Genomic DNA, 22542 nt, shown 5'->3' on the forward strand with positions numbered 1-22542 from the left:
CACCATAAATGATGAGACACCATTACGTGTTTCAGTAATTGAACATTTTGGTAAAATGTTTATTAGCAGACACAACTTAGTCATCATAATATTTGTTTTTCAATTCCATGATGTGCTCAATGCATTTTCCTATGTAGTCAAATATTTTAATTTGTACTTTGAGAAATTTTCTTTGTCTCTGGTGTCTCTAGCCTGTTGTTTAGGCAGGCCTTTTCACTCCACAGAGTTTCAGCATATACTAGAAGATGTGCAGTGGCCTGAAGTTTTCAGGTCCACCTTGAGCCTTGAAGGTGTACTTTAACATTATTGTGAATCACATTTTTTATTTATGTACAATAAAAGTCATTATTTGCATATTGAACAAAAACTGGAAAATAAAGATTTGAAACGACATTGGCCTAATCAATTATGAAATTTTGAATGTTTTGAGTGTTTTTATGTATTAGCCATGCAGTGCACCATCTACTGAAAGAATATTTATATTATATATTAAATTTTTGCTTTCAGTGTTGAGTATTTGATGTGTGTTTAAATATATTACAATATTGATCTTTGATTATTTTACTATGTGATGAAATAATATGTTCTTATGTGTTCATTTTGTATGAAATTAACGGCAGTATTTGGTTGACATTTCATCATCACTTATGCTGGGAGGGACAATGATCTTTCAAGGCTCCTTCCAACAGGCTTCTATAATCTTTACCTTGACCATTGTCTTCATATTCATGCTGCCTGCTCCTCCACACACCATTGACTTGGGGGCAGAAGCAACACCATCTTTGCTCACTTTTCTCGCTGTAACACACACACACACACACACTCATGCACACATCCTCTGCAAAATCTTTTTATTGCTGGCAGCTCAAGATGGCTTCCTTCTTTCCTTACAGTCTGCAGACATGAGGCCCCACCAGAATTTTCATGTCATAAATATCACAGATAATATGTTGTATTAGTAATATTTTTAGATAATGCATCTACATTAATTTCTCACTCTGAAGCCTATAAATGTGTTAAACCTGCAAAACTGCAGCAGCCAGACATACTTCTATTGTGTGTACACATTAATTTTGCTGAAAACTTTATTACTTTAGAGACCTGATTAGGTGAAAAAAATCCTTTTATTTTGGAAAAATGCTTGTTAACATTATGTTTGTTGAGAGCCTAATGCATATTGTCAAATCTAGATGAATAAAATCCTAAGGATTTTGGATGTCTCTGTATTTGTCTGTTTGTTTGTTTATCACACAAAAAGAACTGAAGTGAATTTCATGAAATTTGGCATGTGTTTTGCTAATAGTTCAGCCGTGTTCGTTTTTCTGCACGTCATCTCCACTTCTTTCGATCGAGGGCAACATTGCCGAGGCTCATGTCTTCTTTAAGTCGATCAAACCATCATTTTCTGGGTCATCTATGAGACCCACATCTATCTGGGCTGAGGTGGAGTACCGTCTTGGTCACTGACTGCTCGCAGCTGTATGCAGGCCTCCTACATACTCTCCGGTATACGAGCCACACCTGTTATTCTTCTCATATCTTCATTCGTGATGTGGTCAAGCAGCGTGAGGAGGAACACCCACTGGAGCATGGTCATCTCTATAACTTGCAAGGCTTGCTTGTGCTTGGAAGTGGCCGGCCAGCATTCGGATCCATAGAGGGCGATTGGGCATACAATGCTCTTGTAGACTTTGGCCTTCAGGTGACAGGTATCTTGCGGTAACAGAGGACTCTAGTGACCTGTCTCCACTTCAGCCATGCCACACTGACACAGCGTTTGCCTAAGGGCAGAGCCGGACTTACATTTACAATCAGCGGGAACTTTCCCGGTGGCCTGCTGCCTGGCTTGGCCTAGCATTCAGAGCAACCAGTGAAATAAACTAATGGCGAAATTGTATAATATTATTATACTGGAAAACGAGCAGGCGTTATTAGCCTGTATTGTGCACAAATCCTTTCGGATTAATGTTGGAGGTTTCTTATTTTTGTTTAAGTCAGGTTTTGATACCACAAGTAGATACTTTTAGTGCAGAGGAACTGGATAAACCTCTGGTGCTATCAGATTTACTAGATGCTATAAAGTCACTTCAAAGCAGGAAAGCAGCAGGCCCTGATGGCTACCCTGTAGAATTTTATAAGAAATTCTCCACTCAGCTAGCGCCCCTTCTATTTGCAACATTTACAGAAGGTAGAGACAATCAAATTCTACCTCACTTTTCACCAAGCATTAATCACTGTCTTTCATAAACAAAATAAGGACTTATTACAATGTGCATCAAACAGACCAATTTCACTTCTGAATACTGATGTTAAGATACTCTCCAAAGTCCTAGCTAGAAGGATGGAGAAAGTGCTGCCTTCGGTAATATCACAAGATAAAACTGAATTTATTAAAGACCGACACTTAGCTTCCAATCTTCAACGCCTGTTTAATGTAATATATTCACCAGCAAAGTCAAACACCCCAGAGATATTATTATTGTTAGATGCAGAAAAGTACTTTGATATGATTGAATGGAACTACCTTTTCACTACATTAGAGAAATTTGGGTTTGATCCGAACATTTGTGCATGGATCAAACTACTGTATACCAATCCAGAAGCTTCAGTTTGTATTAACAACATTTGTTCAGACTACTTTAAACTAGAACGTGGTACCAGACAAGGATTCCCCTTGTCACCACTGTTATTTGCAGTTGCCATTGAACCAATGGCAGTTCACTGTTGAAATGCTTATCAGATGAAGGGGATTATCAGAGAAGGACTAGAACAGAAATTTCTCTATGTGCAGATGATATGGTACTGTATATATCAGACCCACAAAATACTGTACCTTCAGTCTTAACAGCACTTACAGAATTTCAAAAGATCTCTGGTCTCAGAATTAATTTGAATGAAAGTGTTCTCTTTCCAGTGAATTCTCAAACATACAATATTAGATTGGATACCTTCCCTTTTATCATTGCAGATCAGTTTAAATACCTAGGGGTAAATATCACAAGTAAACATAAAGGTCTTTATCAACAAAATTTTGCTGTCTGTATGGAAAAAAATTAAGCAAGACTAGACTAGCATAGATGGTCAAACCTTCATCTCACTCTAGCTGAAAGAATTAATGCTGTTAAGATGAATATCCTTCCTAAGCTTCTCTTTTTATTTCAAAACATTCCAATATATATCAATAAATAATTTTTTAACCAATTGGATTCAACCATAACCTCATTTATTTGGAACTTTAAACATCCACGTATCCAAAGAGCGACCCTACAAAGACCTAAGGAAGAAGGTGGCATGGCTCTACCTAATGTTCAGTTTTATTACTGGGGAGCAAACACAAAAGCTATAAAAACCTGGACACAAATAGATGAACATACTGTACAGGCTTGGTCCGCAATAGAAATAAAATCCTGTAGTACTTCTTTATATTCTCTGCTTTGTGCCCCAATAAATGCAAGTTATCGCCAATATACTAATAACCCAATTGTGCTTCACTCACTCACAATATGGAACCAATGTAGAAAGCATTTTAGGATGGAGAATCTTTTATCTGTGGCACCTCTGCATGAGAACCACCTTTTTCAACCCTCGCGAAAATATGCAGTTTTTAATATTTGGAAGACATTTGGGATTAAATTACTTAGAGATCTTTATATAGACAATATTTTTGCATCCTATGAACAATTACATTCCAAATGTAACTTTCCAGCAACGCATTTCTTTCACTATCTTCAAATTAGAAACTTTGTTATACAGAACCTTCCTGATTTTCCTCATCTCGCACCTTCCTCTATGCTGGAAAAAATATTGCTCAGTTTCGCGGACTCAGACAGCATTTCTGCAATATATAAAATTATTTTACAGTCCCTCCCTTTCAAAGATCCAAGAGGACAACTGGAAACTCAACATATCAGAAAAGGAGTGGAAGGTAGCAATGCAGAGAATTCACTCGAGCTCCATATGCACAAAGCATACAATTATTCAACTCAAAATTATATATCAAGCACATCTGTCTCACTTAAAACTGTCCAAAATGTTTCCAGTGGAAGATCCAACCTGCAAACGCTGCAATCAAGTTCCAGGCTCACTGGGTCAAATGTTTTGGGCCTGCACCAAATTAACATCATTCTGGACAAAAATTTTTAAGTGCCTTTCAGACAGCCTTGGTGTCACAATCCCTCCTAACTCATTAGCAGCTGTGTTTGGTGTTCTTCCAGTTGGGCTTAAAGTGGAGAAGGACAAGCAAACCGTGATTGCCTTCACTACACTATTGGCACGTAGACTTATTTTGCTATACTGGAAGAATCTTAACTCTTCTTTTTTAAGTCAGTGGGTAACTGATGTTTTATACTATTTGAAATTTGAAAAAATCTAATTCTCATTTAGAGGATCTGTGCAGAACTTTTTCAAAACCTGTCCAGATCTAATCAATAATATTTTAGAATAAGCTCTTAAAGCACTGAGGAAGTAGATTCACATCCCATTTTTTTTTCTTCTCCATTTATCTTTATCCACCTATTAAACTCATCAATTTGTTTATTTTTACAAGCTTTAAGTTTTACTCCATTGGCCATGCTCTCTTTCTCAGGGGTGGGTGTTGATTTGTTTTCAATCCTATTTTTTGTAAAAATTGATCTATTTGTATGGAATGATTACAATAAAAAGAATAAAAAATAAATAAATAATAAATAAAAAATAAATAAATGAAATGCTGCTTCATAGTAGTTAGCGACAATTCCCCCAAACAGTTCTTGTTGAACAGTGCCAAACTACAAGCTTTCACTTTATGGAAAGTAAAAAAAAAAGACTGGCAATGCATGGGATACTTAATAAAGACACTAATATGAGTAGTATGACATTAAAAATGCTGGTTTTATGAGTGTTCTCAGTGTTCATATTGCTTGACTGTTTGAATTTTATACAGTAGACTTGGCATCTTAAATAAAAATGCTGCAACATTTACTGCAACAACTAAAGCAGGATCTCACCTAAGCCAGGAAGTATACAGTTTTCTTCTGGATGACTTACAGTTACAAACTTACATTTCTGAAAAAGCCATCATGCACCAGCATATCAATATTAAGTGTAATGGGGATAAGAATTTTTAGCACATGCTCAGAATATTTTAGAAAGAGATTGAATGGGCATGGTATTAGTAACATTTGCTTTTGATGGCAGACATTTATTCAAGTCAATCTTATGAGGTTCCAATTATAATTTTAAGCTTTAATGCCAGCATTAGGATTTGTTGCAATTTTGAATCCATATTGAATGAATCAAGTCTGAATCGATTTTATGACATTATATAAATTGCCAGTTGTTCTCTATCCTGTAATAATATGTAGACCTGCAACAATGTCTGCAAACATCAATTGCTCTACTCCATCTAGTGTAGATACTTTTCACAGTATTTGGATTCAATTATTCAACAAGCCATCAAGAACAGTAATGTGTAATTAAACATCTGTTCTTTTAACCGCACTAAGCCAGTTATTACAAAGAAGTAGTGTTCATAGTTTCAACCCAGCCAGGAGTTACAGCAACTATGGAATCCAGTTATACACAAAAAAGAACAAATGTTTGACACATAAGAGCAGTAAAATTAATAGTTATCAAAGAGGTTGTGTACATAACATGCAAAGGACGCTTGCATTTTAGTCAGCATTGACGAAAGGGTCAGTATTTAAAAAACACTGAAACATTGGCTTTCATACTGTATTGCTGTGGAACCACACCAAGAGTCATCCCCTTTCACAGATTTGCACTGTGACAACTGCCGGTGGCCAGCTCTGAACCTGCAACATCGGGACAATGACTTCCAGAAGCAGCATCTTTACAGCTTTAGCTTAAGGAAACTCTTGACCTCAGCTGTGCAGAAATGGCCTCTAAACCCTTGCGAAAGCTCTTGCAAGTGGAGCACTTCCTGGTGGAACCCTCACGTTACTGAGCAACACCACCTCTGCACTTACCTTTACTAATATACATGGGCAAAACTGGGTGCTTCATGTAGCATTATGATAACATTATGCATTTCAGATTTGTCACTCTCCTGTACAGTAAATTTACTGTTTAGAAAATATCCATCATTTCCTTTTCTAAACTTACTTTGACCAATAATAATTTCTGAGCAGTTGGAGACTATCTTGAGAACATGACAGAAGCCACTGGTGAGGGCCAGTTAAATCAAGAAACTTTTTTATTTTGATGTTTGTATAATAGTTGAATAATGCTAAATTAATAAATGCAGTATATTATTTGATAATTTTTTAGACAACTTTATATCACATTTATTAAATTTTGAATAAATTGGAATTTTTTTAATGGGAAATGTCAGTTTGCACATATTTTATTAAGTGAAATAATGTGAATTTTTAAAGTAGACCTCTTTACTGAGTGAGAGACATAATAAAGTGGGTAGCTTATGCTTTTAATATATGTTCGTGGTAGCATGTTATTTCTAGACAACAGCTTTAAAGTTATAAGTGGCTAACATGTAGAAGAATTTACAAAAATGTTTGCAAGAGAGATCAGTGTCTTGTATGGTGTATTGGTAGACTAGTTCAGAAATGGAAAACATTTCTGAGAGTGTAAATAAGGCCCTGGTGAGAAGCAGGGGTGGATTCTAAACTTATTGATGTCACCAGAACAATTTGCAGGATGTAGGTAAAAGTGACTTAACAGTTCTGAAAGCTATATTCGAAGAACTAGGTGAAAATATTACATATCCTACAATATGTAGATCTGCAGAGATACAGCTGGTCATACTGTAATCTAGATAGGCTCAAGGAGATCAGAAACTTAAATGTACACCATAGATATTGATATAGGAAGAAATTGTAATGGTTTATGGACTTTAAGACTATTTCTTTAAATAATTGGTCTTACTTCTTTGAGATAAATTATTTTTAAAACAAAGGGGAATTTACAGTATATGAACATACTGTAAATAATTTAGTTGAGGGCTGTTTAACCTGTGAAATGACAGAGGATAGGTAGCTTACAACTAGTCATTTGAAACAATTCAAGTCATATATGAATATTATATAAATATACAATATGCTGTGAAAGACAGCATTCTTTGCTGACTGCAAACCAAAAACACTAAAAGAGGCCAAAGGTGTACTAAAAAAGGTTTCTTTCTTTATAAATAAAATGTATAACAGGGCGGGGTGTGTGAAAGAATTTGGCATCTTTTATCTTGATAGGGCTTGAAAATATAAATCCCTTTTCAAATGTCCAGGTTCTTTTCTAATGTGGACACAAAGTATAATGTTTAATTCTCTTTCACTAACTTAGTTTGCCTTTTCATACATTTACTAGTGTTTGGGTACATACAGTTCACATTTGCAATGTACTTGTATCCATGGCCGTGGTTCACTAATTTACTGTCAATAGGTTCTTCAAACTTCACTTAATTATAACTGTCACTGTAGCCTTCCCATTGGTAGTGTTCTCCAAAGTCAGCTGATTTAGCTTCTGACATCATAAATGAAAGCCAACAGAGCAGCATGCTTGTGTAATTTAGCTTATGAAAACATATGTGCATTATGGAATCAGTTCTGCATTACAAATTTCATTTAAACTGTTTCTTATATTTCATCAAGAAAAACATGCACAGACAATCAATACCTTAGACTTACAATGCTGCAGGGCTTTTTACACTTTTTATTTAAACTAATTATTAAAATATTTTAACATAAAAGTTCTGCTCCTTCAGAAAAGTCTGTATGAATAAATGAACAGACAATATAAACACAGAATGGCAGATCTACACATATTTTCTTGCTTGTTTGGTGGAATGGTTGATTTATCATACCTCAGTACTCTGCAAACACTCCTCCTTCACTCTTGCACTTCCTATATCCTCTTTCTCTTTTCCTCCAGATTCTCTAACACCGTCCACTTAAGCTCTTGCTCCAGCTCACTTCCTGCTTCTATATTCCATATTTCTCTGACCAAAAGGTGGTTTTAGGAATTGCTACCACACTTCTGAGCTACAACACCTGTTAAAGTGGCCAGGGAATCCCCAAATAGCCTGCATAACAAAATAAAGAAGTAAATAAAGTAACACACTTACTACTTTGGGAATCTGCTTTTTGGATTATAGACATGTATAATTAAACTTTGATGACTTTACTAACATATCTGCTTTTTTGTTGCTCACTTTGATTTGTACTTTTATGTACAAATGGGATCAGCTCTGTTTTATAGGGTGGTGAAGACGCAATGTTGGGAGCTTTGACCCTTTTGGCACAGCAAGCCAGTGCACACATAACACTCAGAGCCTGACTACACATGTTTTGAACTTCTATATCAGTTGCAGTGTCTCACCCACATGTCTCCCCCAAAAGTAGTAAGGACTTTCTTACTTCTTAGTTTTCTTTTCTTGCTGTGTTACTTAATACTTGTGTTAATTTACCTTTTATTTAACCATAATGAGCAATTTGTGTTAAAATAAGAAATGAATTAAATATATTATGACAAAGAGTAAATGCTCATACTTTTTTCTATGACCCTAGTATTGCTTAAGTATGTCATCTTACTGAAATCTAAAATATTCACACAACTAGTACAATAAGATTTCCAGCAGGACCAGAAAACAATACCCACAGTGAAACAATGGATACCTCTATTAAAGACAAAACAGAAATGAGAACAGACAAGATAGACAAGTGCTGGCTCTCTGCACTGATGTCCTCATTATGGGGCCCATCACTTCTTTCCCAAGTTACTACTTGTATCTGGTGTCACAAGGGGAAGAGACCCCTGTAGGACTGCCAGACTCCTCTCAGCTAGGGGCCTAAGACCTAAGCTAATTCAGGGAATGAAAGTTTAATTAAACTGGGCTCCAGTAGTTTCCTTGGTAAACAGAGTGTGGGAAGAGAATGTGTGTCGAAAGAGACATGCTGCTTACTGTGTGCTCTTTATTGTCACACTACAACTAATATATTGTGGGAATTCCCTCAGAGTCGATGATGAACTGCATTAAAAAAGCCCATAAACCAGGCACATTGCCAGTCCATGTTACTGTAGCACAGAATTGCATCAAGTACTGCTAATTTATTTTATTATGGCTGTATGTGAGGTCTTGTAAGTTTGTTATATCTCTTTCATCTTGAAGTAAGTGCATGTCTTTCATTTCAAATGCTGCCCTTCCAGTGAAAAATCAACAACATTTAAAAAAAATAGAATTACTGACCAAAGTTTACAAACTGTACTTGACAGATCCTTCACTTATAAAAATATGAACAATTTATTAAACCTTGATCATTGTGTAAAAAAACATGAGGGTATGCTAGTGGCCTGAATTTTTATTTACTTTTATAATAATTAGAGGTAAACTCTGGATTGTAATAATTGCCATTGACTACACTTCTCTTGTGGGAAAGGTAGGAAATATGCCTGTATTTAATTTAATTTTTTAAAGTGAGAACATTTTTAAAGTGGTGCAATTTTATTATTTTACTTACATGGTATGATCAATACTCATGGTTATGTGATCTTAAGGATTTATAAAGTAAAGGAAAACAATTAAATGATTTTAATCCTTCTACAATGGTTTCATTATTTGGTAACTTTACTGCATTTACATAATTGAGAAACAATTTTGTTCTTAACAAATAAGATGACCAGTTACCAGACATTGCATTCTACTCCAAAATGTATGTTGGAGCTTGCATGTTATTTTTGTGTATATTTTATAGAAGAAAACATATATAATTTTATGAAAATAATATAATTTGAAGGCTAATATAGTCTAAATTATTGTTTATGGAACAAGGCTATGCATACTGTACATTTGATTTCTGATATTCCATAAGTAAAACCTAATCATATATTTAGTCATGACATTATTAATTTACTGTAGGCAGCTTGCATGTTTATGTTTTAGCTCTGCTCTTTCTATTAAACACTGGTCAATAAATTACAAGATACCAGCTCATTCCCTGCTCCAAACTCACTGTTTGACTTAGCCTGCATATGGTCCGGTTGTAAAAACTGCATTACAGATCTGAACTTATAAAGCTCCATGGGAAGGTATTCACTACACAAAAGTGATATATGCTATAAGTCTAACTCAGCAGAATCTTGTCTGCTGGAGCTGAGAAGCAGCAGCACTAACTAACCACTGTGCTATCATGCCTTCTAGTTTAAATACTTCTAACTTAATATAAAAATATATTACTCTTGATAATATAATAAATGGTTAAGAAATTAAATGTATATTATAGGTACTGTACATAATGTATGGCAGGTAGTACAGTGATGCAAAGGTTAACACTGCTGCCTTACAACTTCAATGTCCTGGACTTTATACCTGTGTAAAGTTTGCATGTTCTCCCATTGTTGATGTGTGTTATGTGTTTCCTTTGGGTAGATTATTTTTCCCTAAAGCATGCATATTAGGTTAATAAGGAGGACTAAATTGGCCCAATATGACTGTGTGTCTTGAGATGAACTCAGTCTGGTTCTCACCTAGTGGCAAGTGCTGCAAGAATAGGTTGTGACCCCTACATCTGTGAGTATTAGAAAATGGATGGAAGGATAGCTAAGTATTACGTTTTTTTTTTTTAGCATTGTGTTTATGCTCTTTAAATTCACGGGGAGTATGGGGTACCGGACCCCCTGATAAGAGCTTTTTGGTCCCTGTACAACCAGTGTCAGAGCTTGGTCTGCATTGCCGGCAGTAAGTCGAGCCCATTTCCAGTGAGAGTTGGACACCGCCAGGGCTGCCCTTTGTCACCGATTCTGTTCATAACTTTTATGTACAGAATTTCGAGGCACAGCCAGGGTGTTGAAGGGGTCAGGTTTGGTGGACTCAGGATTGGGTCACTGCTTTTTGCAGATGATGTTTTCCTGTTTGCTTCATCAGGCCGTGATCTTCAGCTCTCTCTGGAATGGTTCGCAGCTGAGTGTGAAGCGGCTGGGATGAGAATCAGCACCTCCAAATCTGAGACCATGGTCCTCAGCCGGAAAAGGGTGGAGTGCCCTCTCAGGGTTGGGGGAGAGATCCTGCCCTAAGTGGAGGAGTTCAAGTATCTTGGGGTCTTGTTCACGAGTGAGGGAAGAATGGACCGTGAGATCGACAGGCGGATCGGCGTGGCATCCGCAGTGATGCAGGCTCTGCATCGGTCTGTCGTGGTGAAAAAAGAGCTGAGCCGTAAGGCAAAGCTCTCAATTTACCAATCGATCTACGTTCCTACCCTCACCTATGGTCATGAGCTATAGGTAGTGACTGAAAGAACATTGCGAATACAATCAGCTGAAATGAGTTTCCTCTGCAGGGTGTCTGGGCTTTCCCTTAAAGATAGGGTGAGAAGCTCAGTCGTCCGGGAGGGGCTCAGAGTAGAGCCGCTACTCCTCTGCATCGAGAGGAGTCAGATGAGGTGGCTCGGGTATCTGATCAGGATGCCTCCTGGACGCCTCCCTGGTGAGGTGTTCCAGGCATGTCCAGCCGGGAGGAGGCCCCAGGGAAGACCCAGGACACGCTGGAGGGACTATGTCTCCCAGCTAGCCTGGGAACACCTTGGGATTCTCCCGGAAGAGCTGGAAGAAGTGGCCGGGGAGAGGGAAGTCTGGGCTTCTTTGCTTAAGCTGCTGCCCCCGCAACCCAACCCCGGATAAACGGAAGAGGATGGATTGATGGATGGATGACATTGAGAAGAACTGTAGAGATACTGCATAAGGAAAATAATGTTTTTAATGAAGGGCATATAATATAATATATAGCTTAGTCATCACTCTGGAACTTTAAGAAATATTTGACTAACTCTTTACTTAATTTGATGATGAATGTTTTGTATGACGAAGTTAACTAATCACATTGGCCTGTGTTTTTACTCCGACATGTTTGTAGTTTTGTGCCCTGTTTGTGATGCTGATGGGAAAGTTTCAAATGGTATAAAGTGTCAGGAAAAAGTATGTGAACTCTTTGGAAATACCTGTAATTGCATTTATGTACAGATTTGTCTTAAAATGTAATGTAATATTCATCTAAGTTACAATAATGAACAAGCACAGTCTGGTTTAGTTGATGAAGTACAAATTGGATACACCAACCAAATATTCAAAGTGTAGTATGGAAAATGTATGTGAATCCCTGGGCTTCAACAAAACCTAACAAGTCAGGAATTGGCAAAACTGCAGTCCAATCTCTGAAAAGAAAATAATTTGACCTATAAAAAACAGACACAAACATTTTGAGCTTGCTATTCACAAGAAGTATCTACTCATGTGGAGCATGCTTTGTGAAAAAGTCATCTCAAATAAGATACAGTCAAGCTAGAAATGGTTACAAAGTAATTTCAGAGAGTTATAGAGTATTTTTCATTTTCTTTGTTACACCTTGCCTGATGAAGGGGTGTTAGCTGCCTCTATTTAGTTAGCCAATACAAGGTGTCATTTCACCCTACTTTCTTCTGTAGGAAAATGTATGTAGTTGTTTAACAGTAAGTCATGATCTGGGTTTCATATACTGTATGTTAAATAGTTTCATACTTATTTCCTTTAAGTTGTAACCAAATCTGTACCTTTATAGGTATGTATTAAGTATATCATACCTATAGAATATTTCCACAGGGGGTCAGCATAGTTCTGTGAAGGTAAAGGAGTTTCAAGGACAGGCAGTTACTGATAAAACACTTAATGATCTCTGTAAGCAATAAAACCGATAAATGTTTGCTAACTGAGGGTCAACAGACATGACCTAACTCTTGTTGGTATGAAGTAAGCAGGATGACACTGATTGATGGAACTCCAAGAGTGGGAGGAAGATTTACAAGCTATAAAAACCTGGCGACTACTTTAACTGGGATTCAGAATTTTAATGTAAAATTCTGGATCAGCATTAATGCTAGTAAAGACACTGGGAGAAAATACAAACTCCACGCAGGGAGGACCCAGAAAGCGAGCACAGGTCTCCTTACTGCGAGGCAGCAGCGCTACCACTGCACCACCGTGCCACCCGCAGTCATATCAATGATCAATAAATGTTAGAAATTATAGTACAGTGATGTAGAAAGTGCGCAAGGAACAGAAATGGAGAAATATAAAAATGTGATAATAATAATAAAGCGATCTTTCATGTGGAGTAATGGAATATACTGTAAGGAACTGAGTAATGGACATATATATTGGGAAGAAATGTGGTACTGAAAGAAAGAATGAAAGCCAAATAGTACAATAGTGAAACATTAATAAGAATGACATATGATGGAAAAAGGTGAAAGGTGAAAAACATAATCGGGGACATGATTATAGAAAACTGTGCTGAATCACAAACAGGTGGATAAAGTGCAAAATACACAGAGAAACTGTTACTGTGGACACTTATGCTGGCATCACAATATACAGTTTCACACTTAACAACTGTAGTTGCTGACTCTAATTACCTTGAGGATGCCAGATTGCACAACTAGTTAAAACAGTGAATGATAGATTACAAGATTCCCTCATGACTCCTCCACAACTTCCAAGTGTCCAAAGTATTGAAAGATCGCCACATCATGACAGCTGTTAATATGCAGCCTAATGGTGCAGGTAACTGCACAAATATTTTCCAGGTATGGCAAGATCAGGAACCTTTTTCCCTTTTTTTCCTTTATTTGTTCTGTTTTGGTACAACAAACTAGAGACATTTGACAGACAAACCACTTTTTTCCCTTGTGTCTGTGTTGTCCAATAGACCTACTTTCTTTACTTGTAGCTGTATTGCATGCAATGTACTTTGATCTGAGTGCTTATTGATCGTCAGTTCTCACACTCATAGGAACTTACCCCTACAGCTTCAGATGAAATTAAACTTATTACAGAAGCTATGGATCATGTGCTGTGACTATCCTTGTCTCTTTAAGATAATGTAAAGTTGACTGAAAATCACTGGAAAATTCATGAGGTGTGATGCTGGCCAAAGGGAAAGTTGCAAAAATCAATGTAAGTGAAGAAAGAAAAGAATGAATATTGCAATAGTATTTAGTAGCAGATTTTAGACAAGCAAATATACCTTTTCCTATTATCTAACCTATGATAATGCCAGAAGGACACTGTGATATTGAAAAACTATTGTAATTGAGACATGCATACTGGCTGATTCAAGCAACAGTAATCCAGTTGATATATTCAGAGATGGATAGATAGATAGATAGATAGATAGATAGATAGATAGATAGATAGATAGATAGATAGATAGATAGACAGATTTTTGTCACCAGAGGGAAATATTGCTTTTTAAAGATGCTCTTTAAATAAATAAATAATATATATAAACACATACACTATGATCTGAGCACACACCAGAATCATTAAAACTAAAGAAATTTTAAAAAGAAAGAAAACTTCAGACTTGGCAGTCGCAGTCATAGTGAGGCATTATGGAAAATGTAGAGGATGACCCTACCCAAATTAAAGAAACACAGTCTCCTTAGAAAAATGATCCTGCTATGTCCTTTCTTATATAATTCCTCTGTGTTCCAAAACTAATCTAACCTTGAGGGTTCAGTGGGCCTCTCTTGAAGTGATGTTACCAGCCCAGAAAACCACAGCATAGAAAATTGTATTGGCCATCACAGAGTTATAGAGGTTGTGAAGGATGTCACTTCCCACATTAAAAGAACGCAATCTCTTTAAAGAAAAAGATCCTGCTCAGCCCTTTCTTATATAGTTCCTCTGTGTTCTGAGACCAGTCTAACCTGTCAATAATGTGGATCTCCAAATATTTGTGGGAGTACATCACTTCTAAATGAATAGTGACTGGACAGGCTCTTTGGTATGGTGAAAGTCAATAACAAATTCCTTGTTTTTTCTGATGTTAAGATTACATTTTTTCTGCACCAAGAAACAAACTCCTATACTCTATGTCATCCCTCTTATCAATATACCCCATATGTGCAGATTAATCTAAACATTTATGCAAGTGAAATTTCCAGGTGTTATATTTATTTATATTTGTATGTACAGAGGAGTAGACAGTACTGTTCCTTGTGGTGCTCCAGTATTGCTCACATCTGTATCAGAAACACAGTCCTTAAGTCTCACAAACAGCAGTCTTTCCAACAGATACTCCATTATCTAGGACACCATAGGCTCATGCACTTTCATATCTCTGAGCTTAGCACTTAACAGGGATGGCTAGATGCTACTAAAGGTGCTGGAGAAATCAAAAAACATAATCCTCACAGTGCTTCCAGCTTTTTCCAGGTGAGCATAAGTGTTGTGGAGAAGATAGATAATTGCATTCTCCACTACAATCATTATCCGATAGACAAACTGCAGTTGACCAATTCCAGTTCCTAAGGTGGAACACATTTCCACATTAGAAAAAATATAATAAAGAAATACACAGTATTAATCAGTTTTCAAAATAATTATACAGTTTTGGATTTCAAGACATAAAGTGTAATGTGTGAAAAACAGTAACAATACCATTATGGAAAAATCTGTGCTGTGAGGGGTATTCATATTATAATGAAGCAAGAGAGGTATAGAAAATTGTAAATATAAAAGCAATTATTTTAGAACAAAGGGCCGGGCAAAGTTTAAGAGGGAATGAAGTGTTTTCATTTTTTTGGCTAACTAAATGGGCACAATCATATTGATTGAGAAAAGTATTTAAGTTTGTCAGTGTAGTGTCAGTGGTTGTAATTGTAAGTGCAATGGACAAGTGCTTGTTGCTAAGAGTGGCACTGAAACCCTTGTGGCAATGAATTGAAGGCTATTTAAAATTATGAAAAATTATATATAAAGATTTGCATATATGTTAGAAAATACATTTTTACATATAAAACGGTACTTTCAAATCTGATCTTGATATACTTTAGATATGGTAGGAGGCAGACTAGAATTTGGCAAACAATGATGGGCTGTATAGGCTATTTTAACAACATTCTGTACAGCACATGACTTAATTCAGAGTGTTACCTCCATACAACTGCATGTGCCCAGTTTATTAGTCTGTAATTATTTAGTCACTGTTGTGGCTTTGAGGAGACACTGTAAGTGAAACAATATCTTCTCAGTACACCTTCCAACAATAAACAATAGTTTAGTCAAAAGTATTATTAAGGTGTAAGACTTTCGTATGACCTTGAATTAATTAGGAAAGCAAGATAGAAAATGTTTGGATGATTGTAATTAGTATTTTGTTATTTACGTATACAACCATATAATGTGTGTACAGTGTATGGTTTGTTAAAGGAAAATGATAGGAAAATGACATTACTTTCCACATAATCATAGCTTTGTAGTTACACAACTTTCCTTATCCAGCAATATGGGAAGAACCTAGTGCTTTCACAACACCCAAGAACTAGACAAGTGTACACTCAATCTGGTTCAAAGACAGAAATTGAAAAATATATTACATCCAGTCTGTGAAGGACTCAAAATATTTTACTACTATGAAATTTCTTATAAGCCTTTTTTGTAAACGTTACAGTTGAATTTGATAAAAAATATTAAAAAAATATTACAAATATCTGTATACCTGTGGCCATATTTGTAATTGAATTTGGGATTATTAGACCATCTAATCACTACATTAGTGAAATTTTGTTTCATTACCTTTTCCATGCCCAATTTAATTCTGTTACCTGAAATCAGAAAAAAAAACTTGTGGAAGCATTTCCACAAAAGGTCAGAAGTGGTAGCCCATGCACTACCTGTACTGTACTTCAAATGGCGGGTTCAAACCTGATCCACACTAGAACTCTTTGATTTAACCCTTTGCTCTAATGGAACTGTTGCATCCTTCTACACACCCTTATTGAAATAATTCCCATTAATCTAGTGTATGAAGAGAAGTTGTTCCCAGAGGAATTTATAAACCTCCAGGGCATACCAATATCTTGATTCTGCATAACCATCCATCCATTTTCCAACCCGTTGAATCCGAACACAGGGTCACGGGGGTCTGCTGGAGCCAATCCCAGCCAACACAGGGCACAAGGCAGGAACCAATCCTGGGCAGGGTGCCAACCCACCGCAGGACACACACAAACACACCCACACACCAAGCACACAGTAGGGCCAATTTAGAATCGCCAATCTACCTAACCTGCATGTGTTGGATTGTGGGAGGAAACCGGAGCACCCGGAGGAAACCCACACAGGCACAGGAAGAACATGCAAATTACACGCAGGGAGGACCTGGGAAGCGAACCCGTGTCGCCCTCTGCATAACCTCATTACTTTATATTAAAAATAAAATTTGTGAAAAGATGGGGGGACATCTGCCACAAATCTGCCCAAACCTGTATGCTATCCAAGTCCTTCTGTAATAATATAACGGATTCCAAATTATCTGCTAATCCACCTATTTTGCTATCATATGCAAGCCTAACCAGCTTGTTATTTATATTCTTATCTAAATCATTTATATATATATATATATATATATATATATATATATATATTAAAAATAGCACTGGCCCTAGCACTGACCCCTGTGGAACACCACATTTAACATCGTTAAACATCCTCGTACCATCACCCTCTGCTTTTTGTGTCTGAGCCAATTCTGCAGCCATCTAAAGAAACATTACCCTGAACTCCCACTTCTTTTAGTTTGATGTCCAACTTCTCATGTGGCACCTTATCAAATGCTTTCTGAAAGTCAAGAAAAATAATATCGCATGCTCCACTTTGATCATATCCTTTGTTGCCTCCTCATAGAATTCCAGCATGTTAGTAAAAGATGACCTCCCTCTTCTGAAGCCATTCTGACTGTTCAGAATAATTCCTGTCCTTGCCAAGTGTTGCTCAATCTTATCCTTAATAATTCCTTCCATTCATTTTCCTGTGATGCATGTTAAGCTTACTGGCCTATAGTTGCTTGGATCTGGCCTGTCACGCTTTTTATATAATCGGATGATATTTGCCAGTCCTTCTGAATCTCCCCAGTGCGCAGTGACTTCCTAAAAATATGTGCCAAGGGTTTATATATGTACTCATTAGCCTCCTTAAGAGCTCAAGGGCAAATATTATCTGGTCCTGGTTATTTGTTTGATTTCAGCCTATTTAATCTGAGCAGTACTTCTCCCTCTAAAATCTGGGAGGTTATCCACTTGCTCACACCTCAGAAAAATGTAAGTTCAGGGCATTTGCTGTTTCATTGTCTGTATCTTTTAATTCCCCTTTACTATTTCTGATGCACTTCACCTCCTCCTTGACTGTTCTTTTAATACTAAAATACTGAAAGAATCTCTTAAGGTCTTCTTTTGCCTTATCAGCTATATTCCTCTCCAACTGTCTTTTAATCTCCCTGATATCCTTCTTACTGGTTGCTCACATGTTCTCATACGCTCTACGATTTATTTTGCAGTCATTAGTCTTATATGCCTTATAAAGCAGTTTTTTCCTTTGCAAATTCTTTTTGAAATCTTTCTTAATCCACTGTTGAGTTTTTTTTTTAATTTCTTATTAATTCCAATTTTAGGTATGTATCTGTCCTGCATTACATGTAAAACATTTTTAAACCTGTTCCACTGCTTCTCGACTGTCTCCACACTTACTGTAAAAGCTTATCCCAGTGTATACTCCTTAGACTTTGTCACATGTGGTCAACTTAATAATTTTAGTCTTTGCATCTGGACTCTTACAAAATACTGAGAATTGTATTTTATTATGGTCACTTGACCTTAATGGTTCAATCACCTCTACACTCCCAATTCTATCTTGATTAATACAAAATACTAAATCCAGACAAGCTTCACTCCCAGTGTTGGTACTGTGACATACTGTGTTAAAAAAACAGTCACTGATTACTTCTAAAAACTCCTTCTCTTGTGCTCCTCCATCTGCAAGGTTATCCCAGTTAATATTTGGGTAATTAAAGTTCCCCATGACTATAATATCTCCCTGTAAACTTGCATCTTTGATATTACTAAAAAGATGTGTGCTAAAATTACTGTATGAATTGGGTGGTCTATAACAGACTCCTAAAATTAGACCTCTTTCCCTAAAATTTTCCAGGCGCAGCCACACGTCCAAACTAAGATTTGGCTCATCGTCCAACTGAAATAGGACATATATTTAAATTCAACCCCACCTCCTTTTCTGTTCTGTCTATCCTTCCTAAAAAATGGGTATTCCTCTACGTTATACTCATCCCCATCTTTGTTATTTAGCCAGGTTTCCGTTATTGCTATTATATCATAATTATGCTCTGCTATATCTATCTATCTATCTATCTATCTATCTATCTATCTATCTATCTATCTATCTATCTATCTATCTATCTATCTATCTATCTATCTATCTATCTATCTATCTAGCTCACTTACTTTTTTTTCATACTTCTAGCATGAAGGCAAGCTATTTTTAAGGTGTTACTCCCTTTACATTTAAATGTTTGCTTAGAATTTACATTACTATGCATTTGTATTTCTACACCGTTGTTTGTACCTCCATGCATAGATGTAAACCTGGCTTGTCCTAAATGCTTTGGCAGCCCCCCCCCCAGTTTAATCAATCTTTAACTAGCCTACTCATATGCCTCCCAATTCATTGGTCACTCTCTTTCTGGGAACTGGTTTTGGGGTGGCACATTGGGGCTCCTCATCGCTGCCTACTACCTCAGAATCATCATAGAGGTCGTCCAGTTCCACATGGACCTGATAACAGTTTGACACTTCAAATTCTGGGGTAGGTGCCCCCGCACAGTGTGCACCCTTTACCTTACGCCTTGTGACTGTGACCCACCTATTTCTACCTGTCTGGTCTGGAATCTCCTCCCGCACCACCTAAGGGGTTGCACAATGTCTCTCTAAAGGACACCTGGTCCAGGTCGAACCAATTCTCTACTACAACGCAGGCCAGCCAACTCCTCCAGTTTAGTGACCATAAGCTTGAGGTGCTGGATCAGCTTGCATCTCCTGCAGATGTAGCCCTCATAGACAACTGGCTCTTCCAAAACATCATCTAAAAGATTCAACATCCAACAGGCCTTGCATTGTTCTGGCCTCATCATTAAAATTTGATTTAGGATTAGTAAAACTGCCTTAACTTTTTTTTTCTTATAATTAAATGATTTAACTTAAATGGTAACACTAAGAATTGCTACAGCTATTTTACACCTTGTGCCCTTAAGCTCCTGTATTGTTCTCCCTATCAGCTGCCTGCTGTTTGTCCATCTATGAGGTTAACTTTACTTTTCTCTGTCTTTTCTCCTAACTTTGCATTCCTCTTATTCCTTACTTAAAATCTCTCCACTCGCACTATTTATATTACCCTGAACATCAATGCACATATATAACATGCAGAGTTTCTTAAATGGTACCTGTACCCAAGGTTTATGTGTATTTATTACTAAGTAAGCTAAGTTTACTGCACTTTAAACGTCTTATCATGTGCAGCTTCAGCAAATCATCAACATGGAAATGACAAATAAAGTCACATTTTAAATAAAAAAGAATGCTGCATTAACTTCTCTTTGTTCCTTCAAGTCATTTCTTAATGCTACAAGCTTTGTGATTTTCCACCTGTCATGCTGAAATGCTGCCATCCCACTAAGTGTATATACAACATCACATTTTATTGTTCACTACCACATATCATTGTACACACAGACATTTGTTTACATATCCTTATTTTACTGTGAGCGTTGCAGTTTCAAATTTTCTGCTTCCTGCAACTTAAGACCACTATAGATTATAGCCATGTACCCTGTAAGATCAAGGGTCTCATTATGGATTATTACAGTAACTTCAGGCTGAGAGTTACTTCAGGGAGCATTACATCAAACTGGCATCGGCTCGAGAAAGGGATAATTACTGGCTGTACAGTTTCTGTGATCCTTTTTGCTCTCGCAATGAATATGGTCAAGGCTGCTGAAGGCTGCTGAAACGGAGTGCAGAGGCCCCCTGTCCAAGTCTGGGTTCCGGCAGCCATCAATCAGAGCCTTTATGGATGACTTGACAGTCACCACTACCTCAGTGCCTGGGTGCAGGTGGATTCTTCAGGGCCTGGTTAAGCTCATTTCTTGGGCTAGGATGAGTTTCAAGCCAACAAAATCCAGGTCTATGGTACTGAAGAGAGGGAAAGTGGTGGACAAGTCTCGCTTCTCAGTGGATGGCGTAACAATACCATCTATTAATGAGAAACCAGTCACTAGCCTAGGTAAGGTTTTTGACTGTAGCCTCAGAGATACTGCGTCAGTCCAGACAACGATCAAGAAGCTGGAAGCTTGGTTGTCGGCAGTAGATAAGTCTGGTTTACCTGGCAGATTTAAGGCATGGATATACCAGCATGGCATCTTGCCACGGATTCTTTGGCCGCTGTTGGTGTACGAAGTGTCGATGTCTACATTAGAGGCCCTGGAGAGGAAGATCAGCTGTCATCTTCGAAGATGGCTTGGCCTGCCTCGCAGTCTAACGAGTGTAGCACTATATGGCAGGAGTAATAAGCTTCAGCTTCCTATCAGCAGCCTGGAGGAGGAGTTTAGGGTTTCTCGTATAAGAGAAGCCCTAGTCTACCAAGGCTCTGGAGATTCTAGAGTAACAGCAGCAGGTATTGAAGTGTGAACAGGAAGGAAGTGGAGAGCACAAGAGGGACTGGAGTTGGCAGAGTCTCGGCTGAGACACAAGGCACTTGTGGGCACAGTGGCAACGGGGCGAGCAGGACTGGGAGCAATCCCAAAGCCACAGTACAACAAGGCTCAGGGCAAGGCGAGACGAAGATTGGTCCTAGAGGAAGTCAGAGCAGGTGTTGAGGAGGTGAGGACCAGCAGGGCGGTGAGCATGCGGCAGCAAGGGGCATGGACGAGGTGGGAAGGAGCGCTGGAGAGGAAGATCACCTGGAACGACATCTGGAAGGCAGAGCCACAGCGTATTAAGTTCCTGGTCCAAGCTGTTTACGACGTGCTCCCCAGCCCAACGAACCTGCATGTTTGGGGCAAGAGTGAAGTTCCAACGTGTCCACTCTGTCCTGGACGAGGATCCCTGGAGCATATTCTGAGTAGCTGCCCATCTGCCCTTGGAGAGGGCCGATACCATTGGCGACACGATCAAGTCTTAAAGTGTATAGCAGAGACCATTTCACATGCAGTGGCCAACAACAAATATGTTAGCAGCCAGAGAAGAATTGCCTTCATAAGGGCTGGTGAGCAGGCGCAAGCAAAGCAAAAATCAACCAGCCTCCTTTCATCTTCAGCGGACTGGGAGCTGCGGGTTGACCTGGGCAGGCAGCTCAAGTTCCCGGAATTTGTAACATCAACCTCATTGAGACCCGATATAGTTTTAACATCTGCATCGTCCAAGCAAGTCCTTTTGTTGGAACTGACAGTCCCATGGGAGGACCGCATGGAAGAGGCAAATGAGCGTAAGCGGCTCAAGTACCAGGAGCTCATTGAGGACTGCTGAAGGAAGGGCTGGAAGGCTTGCTGTGAGCCCATAGAAGTAGGGTGCAGAGGCTTTTTCCCGCTCGATCCCTGTGTAAGATCTTTGCCAGGCTTGGAATCACAGGAGCTGCAAAGAGGAGAGCCATTAAGTCCATCACAGAAGCCGCAGAAAGAGCCTCGAGGTGGATTTGGATCAAGAGGTCTGCAAAGTGGGC

At 38.0% G+C, this 22542-nt stretch overlaps 1 pseudogene; it reads left to right on the forward strand.

Annotated features, from left to right (window-relative positions):
* Positions 1–22542, forward strand: part of LOC120528734 — a 34848-nt pseudogene that overhangs the window by 12032 nt on the left and 274 nt on the right.

This window comes from Polypterus senegalus, chromosome 4, assembly GCF_016835505.1.
Source record: "Polypterus senegalus isolate Bchr_013 chromosome 4, ASM1683550v1, whole genome shotgun sequence".
In the NCBI taxonomy this organism is placed as follows: domain Eukaryota; kingdom Metazoa; phylum Chordata; class Cladistia; order Polypteriformes; family Polypteridae; genus Polypterus; species Polypterus senegalus.